The 13,408-nt window shown below is 38.2% G+C and overlaps 1 protein-coding gene across 1 annotated transcript in view; it reads right to left on the bottom strand.

Moving 5' to 3' along the window:
* The window catches only part of LOC125235556 (connectin-like), a 41,179-nt gene extending 32,961 nt beyond the window's left edge, over positions 1–8,218 (bottom strand). The window contains exon 1 of the mRNA XM_048142154.1: positions 8,155–8,218. The gene's annotated coding sequence lies outside the window, so the exon portion shown is untranslated. The remainder of the gene's footprint in view (positions 1–8,154) is intronic.
* Positions 8,219–13,408: the final 5,190 nt, after the last annotated feature.

Below are 13,408 nucleotides of genomic sequence, written 5' to 3'. Positions count from 1 at the left end.
CAATACGGTCAAGATGATAAGACACATCAAGATGGTACTCGGGATCTGATGATGGAGCCAGAAGGTGGTCACCAGTACCAGTGAACCATGTAAGTAAACCACCTCGTGTTTAGGCTCGTTGGGTTCGTCTCAACAAGACCTTTGACAAGAGGTGGTACTCAGGGTCTGATGATGGAGCCAGATGGTGATCACCAGTACCAATGAACCATATGACTATACCACTTCGTGTTTGGGGTCATTGGGTTCGTCTCAACAATACCTTTGACAGGAGGTGGTACTCAGGGTCTGATGATGGAGACAGATGGTGGTCACCAGTACCAATGAACCATGGAACTGAGCCACTTCGTATGTAGGCTCGTTGGACTCGTCTCAACAAGACCTTTGACAAGAGGTGGTACTCAGGGTCTGATGATGGAGACAGATGGTGGTCACCAGTACCAGTGAACCATGTAAGTAAACCACCTCGTGTTTAGGCTCGTTGGGTTCGTCTCAACAAGAACTTTGACAAGAGGTGGTACTCAGGGTCTGATGATGGAGCCAGATGGTGGTCACCAGTACCAATGAACCATGACTATACCACTTCGTGTTTGGGGTCATTGGGTTCGTCTCAACAATACCTTTGACAGGAGGTGGTACTCAGGGTCTGATGATGGAGCCAGATGGTGGTCACCAGTACCAATGAACCATATGACTAAACCACTTCATGTATAGGCTCAATGGGATCGTCTCAATAAGATCTTTGACAAGAGGTGGTACTCAGGGTCTATGGAGCTATAATGGAGCCAGATGGTGGTCACCAAAAAATCAACTCGCATATGTGAATAACATAAAAAAAACACGAAGTGGTTAGTCATATGGTTCATTGGTATTGGTGACCACCATCTGGCTCCATCATCAGACCCTAAGTACCACCTTTTATCAAAGGTCTTGTTGAGACGAACCCAACGAGCATAAACACGAAGTCGTTTAGTCACATGGTTCATTAGTACCTGGTGACCACCGTGAATATATACTTTTTCAGTACAGATGGTCGTTTTTTTACGCACTAGTTCGAGAAGTGGTTCATTATACATATAACAGGTCGAAACTTCGGAGGCTCATCTGTACTGAAAAACGTCGTACGATACACGTGCAAAAAGGAAATTCGTAACTCGTGTCGATTTAAAACACTCCCTTCGGTCGTGTTTTAATTTATCGCCACTCGTTTCGAACTTCCTTTTTTACGCACTTGTATCGTAATGTACTATTTCAGTACAGATGGTGTTTTTTTTACGCACTAGTGCGAGAAGTGGTTCATTATATGCCAGGTCGAAACTTCGGAGGGTCATCTGTACTGAAAAACGTCGTACGTACTATACTCTAATACTTATCATATAACAAAAGCAAATATTTGGGATGGGATCTACTTAAATATAATCATAGTTTATAATTATTACTTTAAATTTTTAAATAAATTTTAACATAATTAATATTATTTTGCGCTATATTCTAGTATTTTCGTACAAAATAATGTTTATTAGAAATTAAAAGTTTATATCGAGATAGTAGATTGTGGTCGTTATCAAAATTCCATAGGAAGGATCAAGATTGTTTTGCCCATTATTGTTGTGCGAGCGAGTAATAAGACGTGCTAGAAAGGGTCGGCATATTGGGCTCGCGCGGCGGGTAAAATACCTAATTTCGCCCGACTCCGAAATGTTATAACGCTCTTAATAACTTTACTGCGGCCAGGTGCAACGGATTTTTCTGACGCGAACGTCAAGGTGTAAGTGTTTTTACGAAAGAAAAACATCGACAATTTTTATCGATAAATAGCCTTACATACCTAAGGTTATTAATTACCAATAATAATAATCTCTAAAATCTTGAATAATAATGCAATAAATTATGTAAAATATGGTTCGTTTTATTATTATTGTCTATTTATTTTCAAATTGAGACATTTGTATAAAACATTAATGTTATATACACATCAATTCAAGCGTATATTCCCTAAACTGGGCAAGCAGAGCATAATTATGAAACTACTCAAGATTCAGTGCCACGGCAATAAACGACATATTTATAATAATTAATGACAAATGGTAACTTAATTAGTTATCGATAAACTAAATATCGGAAGGAAGTCACTAAATAGTGTCACTTCGTTCGTGCCAGAAAAATATCTAGGTACATATACTCATTACGTATAAGAATTATGGCACATACTAGAGGTACTAATAAGTTGCTAACGTAATTATGGTAACTACCAGTGCTCACTGAATAGCCAGCTTTGTAATTATTATCAGCTTAGGTTTACAATGTATATATATATATATATATATATATATATATATATATATATATGGCCTTAGCGTCTATTTCAGACGATTTATGGTGCAATGTCCGAAAGACATCGCTTTTGATGACTAAAGAGACCTATGCGAGAGGTTTACAATGATAATAATGGTAATATCAACAAACATAGTAGGTAGTAATTACCTGTTCATAGAGACTCAACGAAATCTAAATAATTAATGGCAGATCAATTGGTAGGTACTAAAACTACTATAAGTGAGTGCCACATAAATGTGAACGCCATCGATTACTGAATAAGAATTGGTTCTTGTTTACTGATTAAATTTCACCGTGTATATGTCAAAATCATGTCGAACGATAGATATGACCGTATTGTGACTGCATTTTTCATTAGCTCCTTATTTAACGAGTATTGTATTGATACGTAATTAATTAGTATTGTATTGGTTTGCTGCCTACCTTGCTGCTGGAAGAACGGGGTCTCCTGCTGCAAGTATTGATATACTTAATAGGAGGTCCCAACCTTTTGTTACTTTGTAACAAACACAATATCTGTGACCAATAAACGATTTTTCATTTTTTTTTAATTTCATTATTTTAAAATATACATTGAAGGAAACGCTCAAAAAGTCCTAAGTGAAAACGTCAATATCAGTGTCAAAATGAAAATATGTATTATTAAATGAAAGTATGCATTAAGTCGGGCCCTGGAAGGAGACTATCTAACCATACTAACTCATCTACCCGTTATTTGGTGAACTGCAAACAATAATGGTTTTCTATGAAGAAAAAAAAATCCTATTTCATAACCCAGTTAGCTAAGACGAATTATTTTTCTTCATACAAAACCAGTTATCAAACATGGTCATTCTACAAGGGAATGTTCTTAGCCGTTGTTTCATGAAAATCGGTCCGCTATCGGGGTTTTTTTTTCAACATTTTAATTTTGTTAAAAATAGAACCTTTACGTGTAATTACTGAATTAAACGTATCAGATTTTAATATTGTCTTCGATTACCGCGATAGTTACTCATGAAATAAAACTATGGAAACGGATTAAATCGCGTATAATGTGACTCACCCGTTGACCACGAACGCTGTAAAGAGTTCGAAACGTCGGGATGTATTTTAAATTCATTATACGCGATTTAATCCGTTTCCATAGTTTTATTTCATGTATCAGATTTATATTTATTTCTTGTGTCTATAGAATATCGTCACTGACATTCAAAATATTTACTGTGAATAGGAATCAATTAAACCAACCGGTCCGCCCCGTCTACTGGAGGACATGTGTATAACAGAACTAACAGATAAATAAACATTGATAAGTCATAACGAATGTTTTCTGAGAGCTACCAAAACCAACACATTGGGAAAATATAAATGTATACTATTAGAACACAAATAAATTACCTGTAACAAAAAAGTCGTGTAACTGTTTGTTATACTTAGCCGCAATCAGATTATTCGAAGAGCAATTCTTTTTTTTGCCACTTTTATGAAGTGTGATATTTTTGAAAAAAAAAATGCTATTTTTACTCAGAATTAAGTACCAGCTTTTTCAATCCTAGTAGTTAAAAAAATTGTCCCATACGTTTTTTTCTTATTTTGTTACCATTTTCCGTACATGTTGTATGGGGTAACAAAAGAGGAAAGTAACAAATATGTATGGAAATTCTGGGACACTTTTTGTCTCCCAGTGAGATTGAGAATACTCGTGATTCTGAGTACAATTGACCTAAAATTCCCTAAAACAATCAAAATTTTTTTATTGGCAAAAAAAAAATGCTCCGAAGATACCAATATCACAAAGCACAACAGTAGCCTATAGGGGTTTACTAAAATATTTTTTTGATATTGTTAATTCGGAAATAATCGCTCCAAAAGTAAAAAAATGTGTCTCCCCCTCTAACTTTTGAACCATAAGTTAAAAAAAAACCGGCCAAGAGCGTGTCGGGCCACGCTCAGTTTAGGGTTCCGTAGTTTTCCGTATTTTTCTCTAAAACTACTGAACCTATCAAGTTCAAAACAATTTTCCTATAAAGTCTTTATAAGGTTCTACTTTTGTGATTTTTTTCATATTTTAAAACATATGGTTCAAAAGTTAGAGGGGGGGACACACATTTTTTTTTCCTTTAGGAGCGATTATTTCCGAAAATATTAATATCATCAAAAAATGATTTAGTAAACCCTTATTCATTTTTAAATACCTATTCAATAATATATCACACGTTGGGGTTGGAATGAAAAAAAAAATCAGTCAGGGGGGGGTACCATAACAAAACATTTTTTTTCCAATTTCAGCTTTCTAGTGCTAACGGTCACTGAGATTATCCGCGGACGGACGTACAGACGGAGAGACATGGCGAAACTATAAAAGGTTCCTAGTTGACTACGACTACGCAACCCTAAAAATATGAAAAAAAAAACACCAAAGTAGAAAATATTGTCTTCGGTTACCGCGATAGTTACTCATGAAATAAAACTATGGAAACGGATTAAATCGCGTATAATGAATTTAAAAGAACCAAAGTAGAAACTGAAATAAATGTCATATACAAAGAAAAAATGACCAAGGCCTCCAAGTGACCGGTTGGCAGAGTGGTTTGAGGCATCCGTGGCTATAACGGAGTACGCTGGTTCGAATCCAGCATCGGACACTTGGAGGCCTTGGTCATTTTTTCTTTGTATATGACATTTATTTCAGTTTATAGTTAAATAATAGTAGTGTGTCTACTAAAAAACACAAATTAAAATATTTCCTATGAAATAATTTAATTTGGTCTTAGACCAAAGTAGAACTTTATAAAGACTTTCTAGGGAAATTATTTTGAACTTGATAAGTTGAACAGTTTTTGAGAAAAATACAGAAAACTACGGAACCCTACACTGAGCGTGGCCCGACACGCTCTTGGTCGGTTTTTTTATGTATCACTAGACTTGAACCCACTACCACATGGATTAAAACATTTATTTTTATTTAAATAAGAATCATTCTAGTGCACTTATAATTACCACCACATGAAACATTTACATTTAATAATTAAATTGAGTTATAATTAACCATCCATTTTAACCAAATATGAACGGAAGTGAGTGCTGGGCCACCAAGACGAATGATGAGAGAAGACTGCATGTGAATGAAATGAGAATGTTGCGATGGATGTGTGGTGTGACAAGACTGGATAGGATTCGGAATGAGTATATAAGAGGAAGCCTGAAAGTAGCGCCAGTGACAGAGAAATTGAGAGGAAGTAGATTAGCATGGTATGGGCATGTAATGCGGAGGGATGAAAGCAATGTTATAAAACGAGTGGTAAATATGAAAGTGGATGGATACAATGGTAGTGGAAGGCCTAAGAAAAGATGGATGGAATGTGTGAACAACGATATGAGAGTGAAAGGTATTAGTATGGAAATGACGGCTGATAGAGAGGAATGGAGGAAGATGATCTGCTGCGCCGACCCCAAATAATGGGAAAAGGGCAAGGGAATGATGATGATGATGAACGGAAACAGAATCGTCAGAATTCCTTATTTATCGGTGTCCAAATAAATTAATTTGCATTATCATTATCCTCCTTGCGTTATCCCGGCATTTTGCCGCGGCTCGTGGCAGCCTGAAGTCCGCTGTGACAACTAATCCCAACATTGGGACTAGTTTTACGACAGCGACTGCCATCTGACCTTCCAACCCGAAAAGTAACTAGGCCTTATTGGAATTAGTCCGGTTTCCTCACGATGTTTTCCTTCACCGAAAAGCGACTGGCAAACATCAAATGACATTATGTGCCAAATGTCATTTGATATTTGCCAGTCGCTTTTCCGAAAAACTCATTAATTTTATTTGTGCAATTTAAATTTTATTGTTATTTATTGTTGTTAATTTTATTGTGATTATTTGTGATATTTTATGTGTGTACCGAAATTGTATGATCCCAGTTGGTCGAAATAAAGTCATTTTAATTTTTTTTTTTTAATTACGAGCCGGGATTTGAACCCGCGACCTCCGGATTAAAAGGTGTTGAAAGTCGCACGCTCTTACCGCCACCAGCGCTTCCCAAATAAATTAATTTTCCATTTTATAAGAAGTGTAGAAACCCAAAATATAAAAATCTTTCTTATTCTCAGTATTTAAACAGAGAAAAACAAGTTAACAAAATTCTGGGCAGTAGGTGGGTAATTAGCAAATTTTCTACCAGATTCAAATTTTTACAAGCAAACGTGCTGGCCCGCTTTGGCCCAACCTCCTTTTTAGTACGTTTAGTACGCAAGGCACGTTTTTATCTCCTTCACAACTTTTCGAGACAAACTAAACCTTTTTAAGCATTTCATTTGCATTATGGACTAAGAGCCCAGAGCCATCAGACCTTCCTCATTTTCTCTAGGATAAAACTACTAGACCGTAACTTTTACCAGACGCTTGAAAGTCTCTCTAACTTACCCTAATTTCTCAAACTACTGATCATTATCTAATCTTTACAGTCTTTTCTATCACATTTATAAAAATTTATCTTGAGAAAGCTAGTTTTTAAAAAAACCTTTTAGCAAAATGTCCGACGGGGCAAACTAGGTAATATGCAGACAACGTCGGTACGAACTCTATATTGTCCCAAAGTTCATCCTTGAGAAAATGAGCAAGGTCTGGCGGCGCTGGGCTATTAGTCCATTAGAAATGCTATACAATTCAATTTTCTTTGAAGAATAAACCGAATGCATTATTATGCTATATTGTTACGAAGATTTTTTATAAAAATACACGAAAGATTTATACAATAAATAAATAAATAAATAAATATTGGGGGACATCTTACACAGATCAACTTAGCCCCAAACTAAGCAAAGCTTGTACTATAGGTGCTAAGCGACGATATACATACTTAAATAGATAAATACATACTTATATACATAGAAAACATCCATGACTCAGGAACAAATATCCGTGCTGTGTTACCGGGATTCGAACCTGGGACCGCGGCTCAGCAGGCAGGGTCACTACCGACTGAGCCAGACCGGTCGTCAAATAATATCAAACAATATACAAATAATATCTATGAAAATTAAAATAATATCTTAAACTTATAACCGGTCTGGCCCAGCCGTAGTCACTACGGTAAAGGAATTCATTTGTAGAAGAAGAAAGAATGAAAAAATCATTTATTCAGTACAACACACATACACAGGAAAAAAAAAAGTTACAAAAAATAAGAAAGAGATAAAAACAAATACACAAAAACATCCTAAGAAAATTATATAAAGCTTGAACACGTCAAAATTGAGGCATATAAATTCATTTACTGCTTCGTTAAAATTAAAGGTATAGGAAAGATTTTGATGCCAAAGAAATTGTAAAAAAAGCATAGTTAATTGTAAAAAAATATATATGTAGCGATATCTAACAGGCAACTGAAACAGTGCGAACTTATTTTGCACGAAAACACGCAAAATCGAACGCTCAGCTACAGGAATGTGGGTAAAAAATTAAAAGTTGAAGAGTGTCAGTTTTGTTTCTGTTTTGTTGCACTTATAATAATAACGAGTAGGTATATTAGAGTAACGCCATTGTCTTCACTTGTCCCAAATGTCAACAAAGCTTAGTTCGAAAATGCGCAAATATTAAATTGCCCCTCTTAAAACAGCCAAATATCATATTTTTTTATTCATATCGTCCAAGTTTCAAAGTAGATAGATACTAAGTATTTTATAATTATAATTAAGGTGAAACCTGAAACCAGACCAATTTTTTACCAAAATGTCATTTTCGTGACTTAAATATTTAAAACCTTCTTTTAACTTTCCACATAGCACACATTCAGCGAAGTTTACATCTGATACAACAAAAGATAAACTTACCGTGCGAGTTTCACAATCACGTGGATAACCAAGTACGGGAGCCAGGGACGCGGGCACGACCGAGCGCGGCGGCGTCCGCGGAGCGACTAAAAGGAAAGGTGTAGCTGCACCTTAATAATATATGCCCAGGTTACGCTTTCAGTTGTGAGGTTGCCTCAAAGTGCTACCACGAGTTTGAAACTCGATAGGATGATGATGTCACGGAAAATGTACAAATTGGACGTAGCTAAGCGAAACAGATCCATCCTCCGAAAATTGCCCTTTGAAAGAATTATATTTTTTTGTTAGAAAGTTCAAAAGTAGGTGATCCTGGTACGCCAACGAACTCGCGAGCCAAAGGTCTAAACCGCCAATGGAGAACTTAATTATTTAGTCTGCGGACTTAAACACCGTCGGATTTGCTCGCCGGCTGTTTGTGCATGCTTGAAATTCTGCGAAAAACCGCCAGTGGATCACGCGAGCCGGCGAGCTGACAGCTTACACGAACGGATTTGTCCACCAGGCAAGCTTCGGAACTGATCCGCGATTAGCCATACACGTACTGATTGGTCCGCCGGGCAAGGCTCGAATCTGATAAGCGGCTTGCCCAGCGGACAAATCCGAGGCCGACGTATCCTTGCTATTAACTAAGGTGCGATCCCGCGGGCACATCCGCGCTACACACACACGCGCGGGCACTGCCCGATCCGTTGGTTTTGAGACTAGTGAGCACGGGCAGCCGGACGGGTACCCGGTGGGCAAATCCGTGTCTATTTCTGGCCACACACGGACGGATGTGCCCGCCGGGCACATCTGCTGGGCAAATCCGTACGTGTTTGGCTAGCTACTTTTCGTAACCTTGGTGACGAACGGACGTGCTGCGCAGCGACATCCTCAACGTCTACTAAAACCCAAAAATGGATTTGCGCTCGTTTCGCCACGAGTTTGTAATTTTGTATTAGATTTTATACAATGTTTCAAAGGACATGATTTTCTATGGAAGTACACAGACTATAAAAATAAAGTTTTAAAAGCTTCAGCGTACAATAAACTTTCTGAAATCTACATTTCTATTAGAGGGGACACTAAAGCCAGCAGTTATATAAAATACTTCCTCGGACATCCTGAAATAATTTCGGTAGTCATTTAGTTCACCCATGAGCTCTGTCAGTAAGTTTAAAATGTTTAAATGGGACAGGCGTTGCCTTTCTTGCAGCCAACTTTTTACCCACACTATATAATTTATGGCGTCTTTTTTTATTACCAAGCTTTTATTCTACTTGCCCTGTTAGTAATTATGTTAGTTTGGGTCAAAACGTAGAAAAAAAATACCTACTTCCCGGTTTCCGATGGAGTTGTGCACACATAATATATGTAAATCACGTGACAATGCAATATTATGGTATCATGAAGCTGCTCTGATGATGGAGCAGAAAGGTGTGGTCATAGGAACTCTGTTATGAAACGTCGTATCCCCATCGAGTAAGGGGTTTTTATAAACGTCTCGGAGAGCAGTAGATGACTGTTGAAAGAAAGGTACAGTCGGCGATAAAAGTTTGTGCCAAAAATGAAATTTTTGCAAAAAAACTCATTTTACTTTGTATGACCCTCTAGATTTCATCTATCTATCTATCTATCTATCTATCTATCTATAGCAGCCTCTAAAGCGCCAGTCTTCGGACATAGGGACTCTCCATTCCTCCACGCTTGTCGGTCCATTGCCATCCGCATCCAGTTTTCGCCAGCTAGTTGGCAGATGTCATCTCTCTGGGGGGGCTTTTCTTGGCATAATGAAATAAAATATTGTAGGGGATGAAATTCCGTAGAGGGGTGGGGCATGCGCGCGAGCGTAGTGAAAGGTGGCGTGTAGCAGACTTAGGCGTTTATTTCCAATCGACACTATGTAGTAAACTAGGTATCAAACTAAGTACATAAACTAGGTACTTGAGGACAGCAGTCGAGCGCTAAGGGAGCGTACGATAAATTTAGCCAAATGGTTCACCAAGTCCCGATGCGGTACATAAGGTGTGCTCTGTTTGACTCCTAACTAATTCTCAAATAAAACATTAATCAGTACATGAGGTCCTTATTCCAAGAAAAATCTTAATAGCGACAACTTTTGAGATGCGCCACAGCACAGCGACATCTATTGCGTTTTATGTGTAAACAGTTAAGTTGGTCTTTCTACTTGTTAATACCAAAGAGGATTGAGTACCTATTATAGACAGTTACTGTCAAAGTAAAATGTTTAATCACAGTGCATATACTGCCATCTCTGGACACAGGCTTTAAACTTTTGAACCTCAGTTTTGACAATTTGGCCCATATTCTTAGCTTGATATGTGTTAAAATGTCAAATATTTTTATTAGCGCCATTTAGCCGAGCGTTCCCCAAAGGTGTAACGCCATCTTGGCCACCGTACCATTTTTTCTTAGACTTTATCCGTCTATACGGAGTTACATATGTCTTTGTTAATACTAACGTTGTCGTTTGTTTTTACATGTTTGACTACTTATTTACAATCTTTTGTCACTACCAGTGAGTTCCTGTAATTGGCTTCCCGTATCTACTGTGTCTTATATACTTACTAGCTTTTACCCGCGGCTTCGCCCGCGTAATAAAAGTATTCTTATTGAAACGTTTACAAAAAATAAGATTTTCATTTGGATCCGTAGGTTTCTTTGTAGGTACATCTGTCCGCGATTATTTCCATTGGGGGGTCATTGTAACTGATCTAGTTGCTGTACGGTCAGCCAAGAACCTTACACTGCTTATTGGCTGACTGTACCTTACACATATTACTATTGTTTTAAAAGAAATTCTTGCAATGATTGTAGAATTGTTACACAGCGACCACAGCGTAGGTAGTAGGTACGAATATGTATGTATTTTCCTATATAAATATTTATACTCGGGAAACTTCATACAACCCACATAGCCAGTATCTCGACGCTATGGTCGGTAGGGTAAAAAGTACTTCCTTGCATTATCGCTTACAATTTTTTCCATTTAGCTTATACTTATTGCAAACGTAAACTTATAAAAGGCAAGCAAACAACGATCTTCTTACAGCACATTGAATATAATAGTTATCACGGATGCAGGATACTTGCCGATGCCTACTTACTAATCCCTTCCCACTGAGCCACCTGCATTTTACACTGCCTAGATATCGATTGCCGACCGATTATTCCGACCCCAATCCCTATTCTTATCCCCGTCCCTATCTCTATCCTTGTCCTCGTCCCCGTCCCCGTCCCGTCCCTGTCCCCGTCCCTCCCCTATCCCCGTCCCCGTCCCCTATTCCTATCCCTATCCCTATCCCTGTCCCTGTCCCTGTCCCTGTCCCTGTCCCTGTCCCTGTCCCTGTCCCTGTCCCTGTCCCTGTCCCTGTCCCTGTCCCTGTCCCTGTCCCTGTCCCTGTCCCTGTCCCTGTCCCTGTCCCTGTCCCTGTCCCTGTCCCTGTCCCTGTCCCTGTCCCTGTCCCTGTCCCTGTCCCTGTCCCTGTCCCTGTCCCTGTCCCTGTCCCTGTCCCTGTCCCTGTCCCTGTCCCTGTCCCTGTCCCTGTCCCTGTCCCTGTCCCTGTCCCTGTCCCTGTCCCTGTCCCTGTCCCTGTCCCTGTCCCTGTTCTTGCCCCTGTCAAATTATCATGCTAGGAGGTGAAAATCCTTTCTTAGTGCTCCTCTTATGGCTATTTTGGATATTTTAACCCTATTGCACTACGACAGGGGACAAAATTTCTTTTCCACCTCATTAGATTTTTAAATCGTTGTATTTATCGTAATCAGCGACCCGATAAACCATAAAAACGATACCCATATTGTGTTTTTGACTTTACCCCCTTTGCACCCCTTTAGGGGGCAAATTTTCAAAAAACCTGAAACATGTATTTAGTCATATGTCTTTAGGAATCCTCCTGTGAAGTTTCGTATAAAACAGTCAAACTAATCTTGTTTCCCCATACAAACTTTGAACCCCCATTTGAGTCCCTTAGGAGGCGAATTTTGAAAAATCCTTTCTTAATGCTCCTCTACACTATATAAGGAACCTACGTGCCAAATTTGACATCTCTAGGACCAGCGGTTTCGGCTGTGCGTTGATATGTCAGTCAGTCAGTCAATATCTTCTTTTATATATATTTTTGATATTTAAACGCCATTGCACCACAACAGGGGAGAAGGTATTTCACTTTCGCCTCGTTAGATTTTAAAAACGTTGTATTTATCGTGATCAGCGACCCGATAAACCATAAAAACGATACCCATATTGATTTTTTGACTTTATCACCCCCTTTTCACCCTTTTAGGGGTTAAATTTTCAAAAAACCTGAGACACGTATTCAGTCATATGTCTTAAGGAATCTTCCTGTGAAGTTTCGAATAAAATAGTCAAACTAATCTTGTTTCCCCATACAAACTTTAAACCCCCATTTGAGTCCCTTAGGAGGCGAATTTTGAAAAATCCTTTCTTAGTGCTCCTCTACACTATATAAGGAACCTATGTGCCAAATTTGACATCTCTAGGACCAGCGGTTTCGGCTGTGCGTTGATATGTCAGTCAGTCAGTCAATATCTTCTTTTATATATATTTTTGATATTTAAACCCAATTGCACCACAACAGGGGAGAAAGTATTTCACTTCCGCCTCGTTAGATTTTAAAAACGTTGTATTTATCGTGATCAGCGACCCGATAAACCATAAAAACGATACCCATATTGATTTTTTTGACTTTATCACCCCCTTTTCACCCTTTTAGGGGTTAAATTTTCAAAAAACCTGAAACACGTATTTAGTCATATGTGTTAAGGAATCTTCCTGTGAAGTTTCGAATAAAATAGTCAAACTAATCTTGTTTCTCCATACAAACTTTGAACCCCCATTTGACCCCCTTAGGAGGTGAATTTTGGAAAATCCTTTCTTAGTGCTCCTCTACACTACATATGAAACCTACGTGCCAAATTTGAAATCTCTAGGACCAGCGGTTTCGGCTGTGCGTTGATATGTCAGTCAGTCAGTCAGTCAGTCAGTCAGTCAGTCAGTCAGCTTCTTCTTTTATATATTTAGATGTCATAGCTGTTGGATCTCCAAACAAATAAATATAAAATATAAATATCTTTACATTTACTAGTTACTTAAGTAAAATAGAGGTACACAAGTTACGGAACTTGTTCCATAATTTAAAATATTCAAACATCGAAGTTCAGTACCACAACTTTGTACTCTCTGGCGCCATCTGTTGACGGGCGACTAAACTAACAATTTAACGAATTTTAT

This window comes from Leguminivora glycinivorella, chromosome 17 (assembly GCF_023078275.1).
Source record: "Leguminivora glycinivorella isolate SPB_JAAS2020 chromosome 17, LegGlyc_1.1, whole genome shotgun sequence".
Lineage (NCBI taxonomy): Eukaryota > Metazoa > Arthropoda > Insecta > Lepidoptera > Tortricidae > Leguminivora > Leguminivora glycinivorella.
Note: the sequence above shows the minus strand (reverse complement) of the source record. Positions and strands in the feature narration are given on the sequence as shown.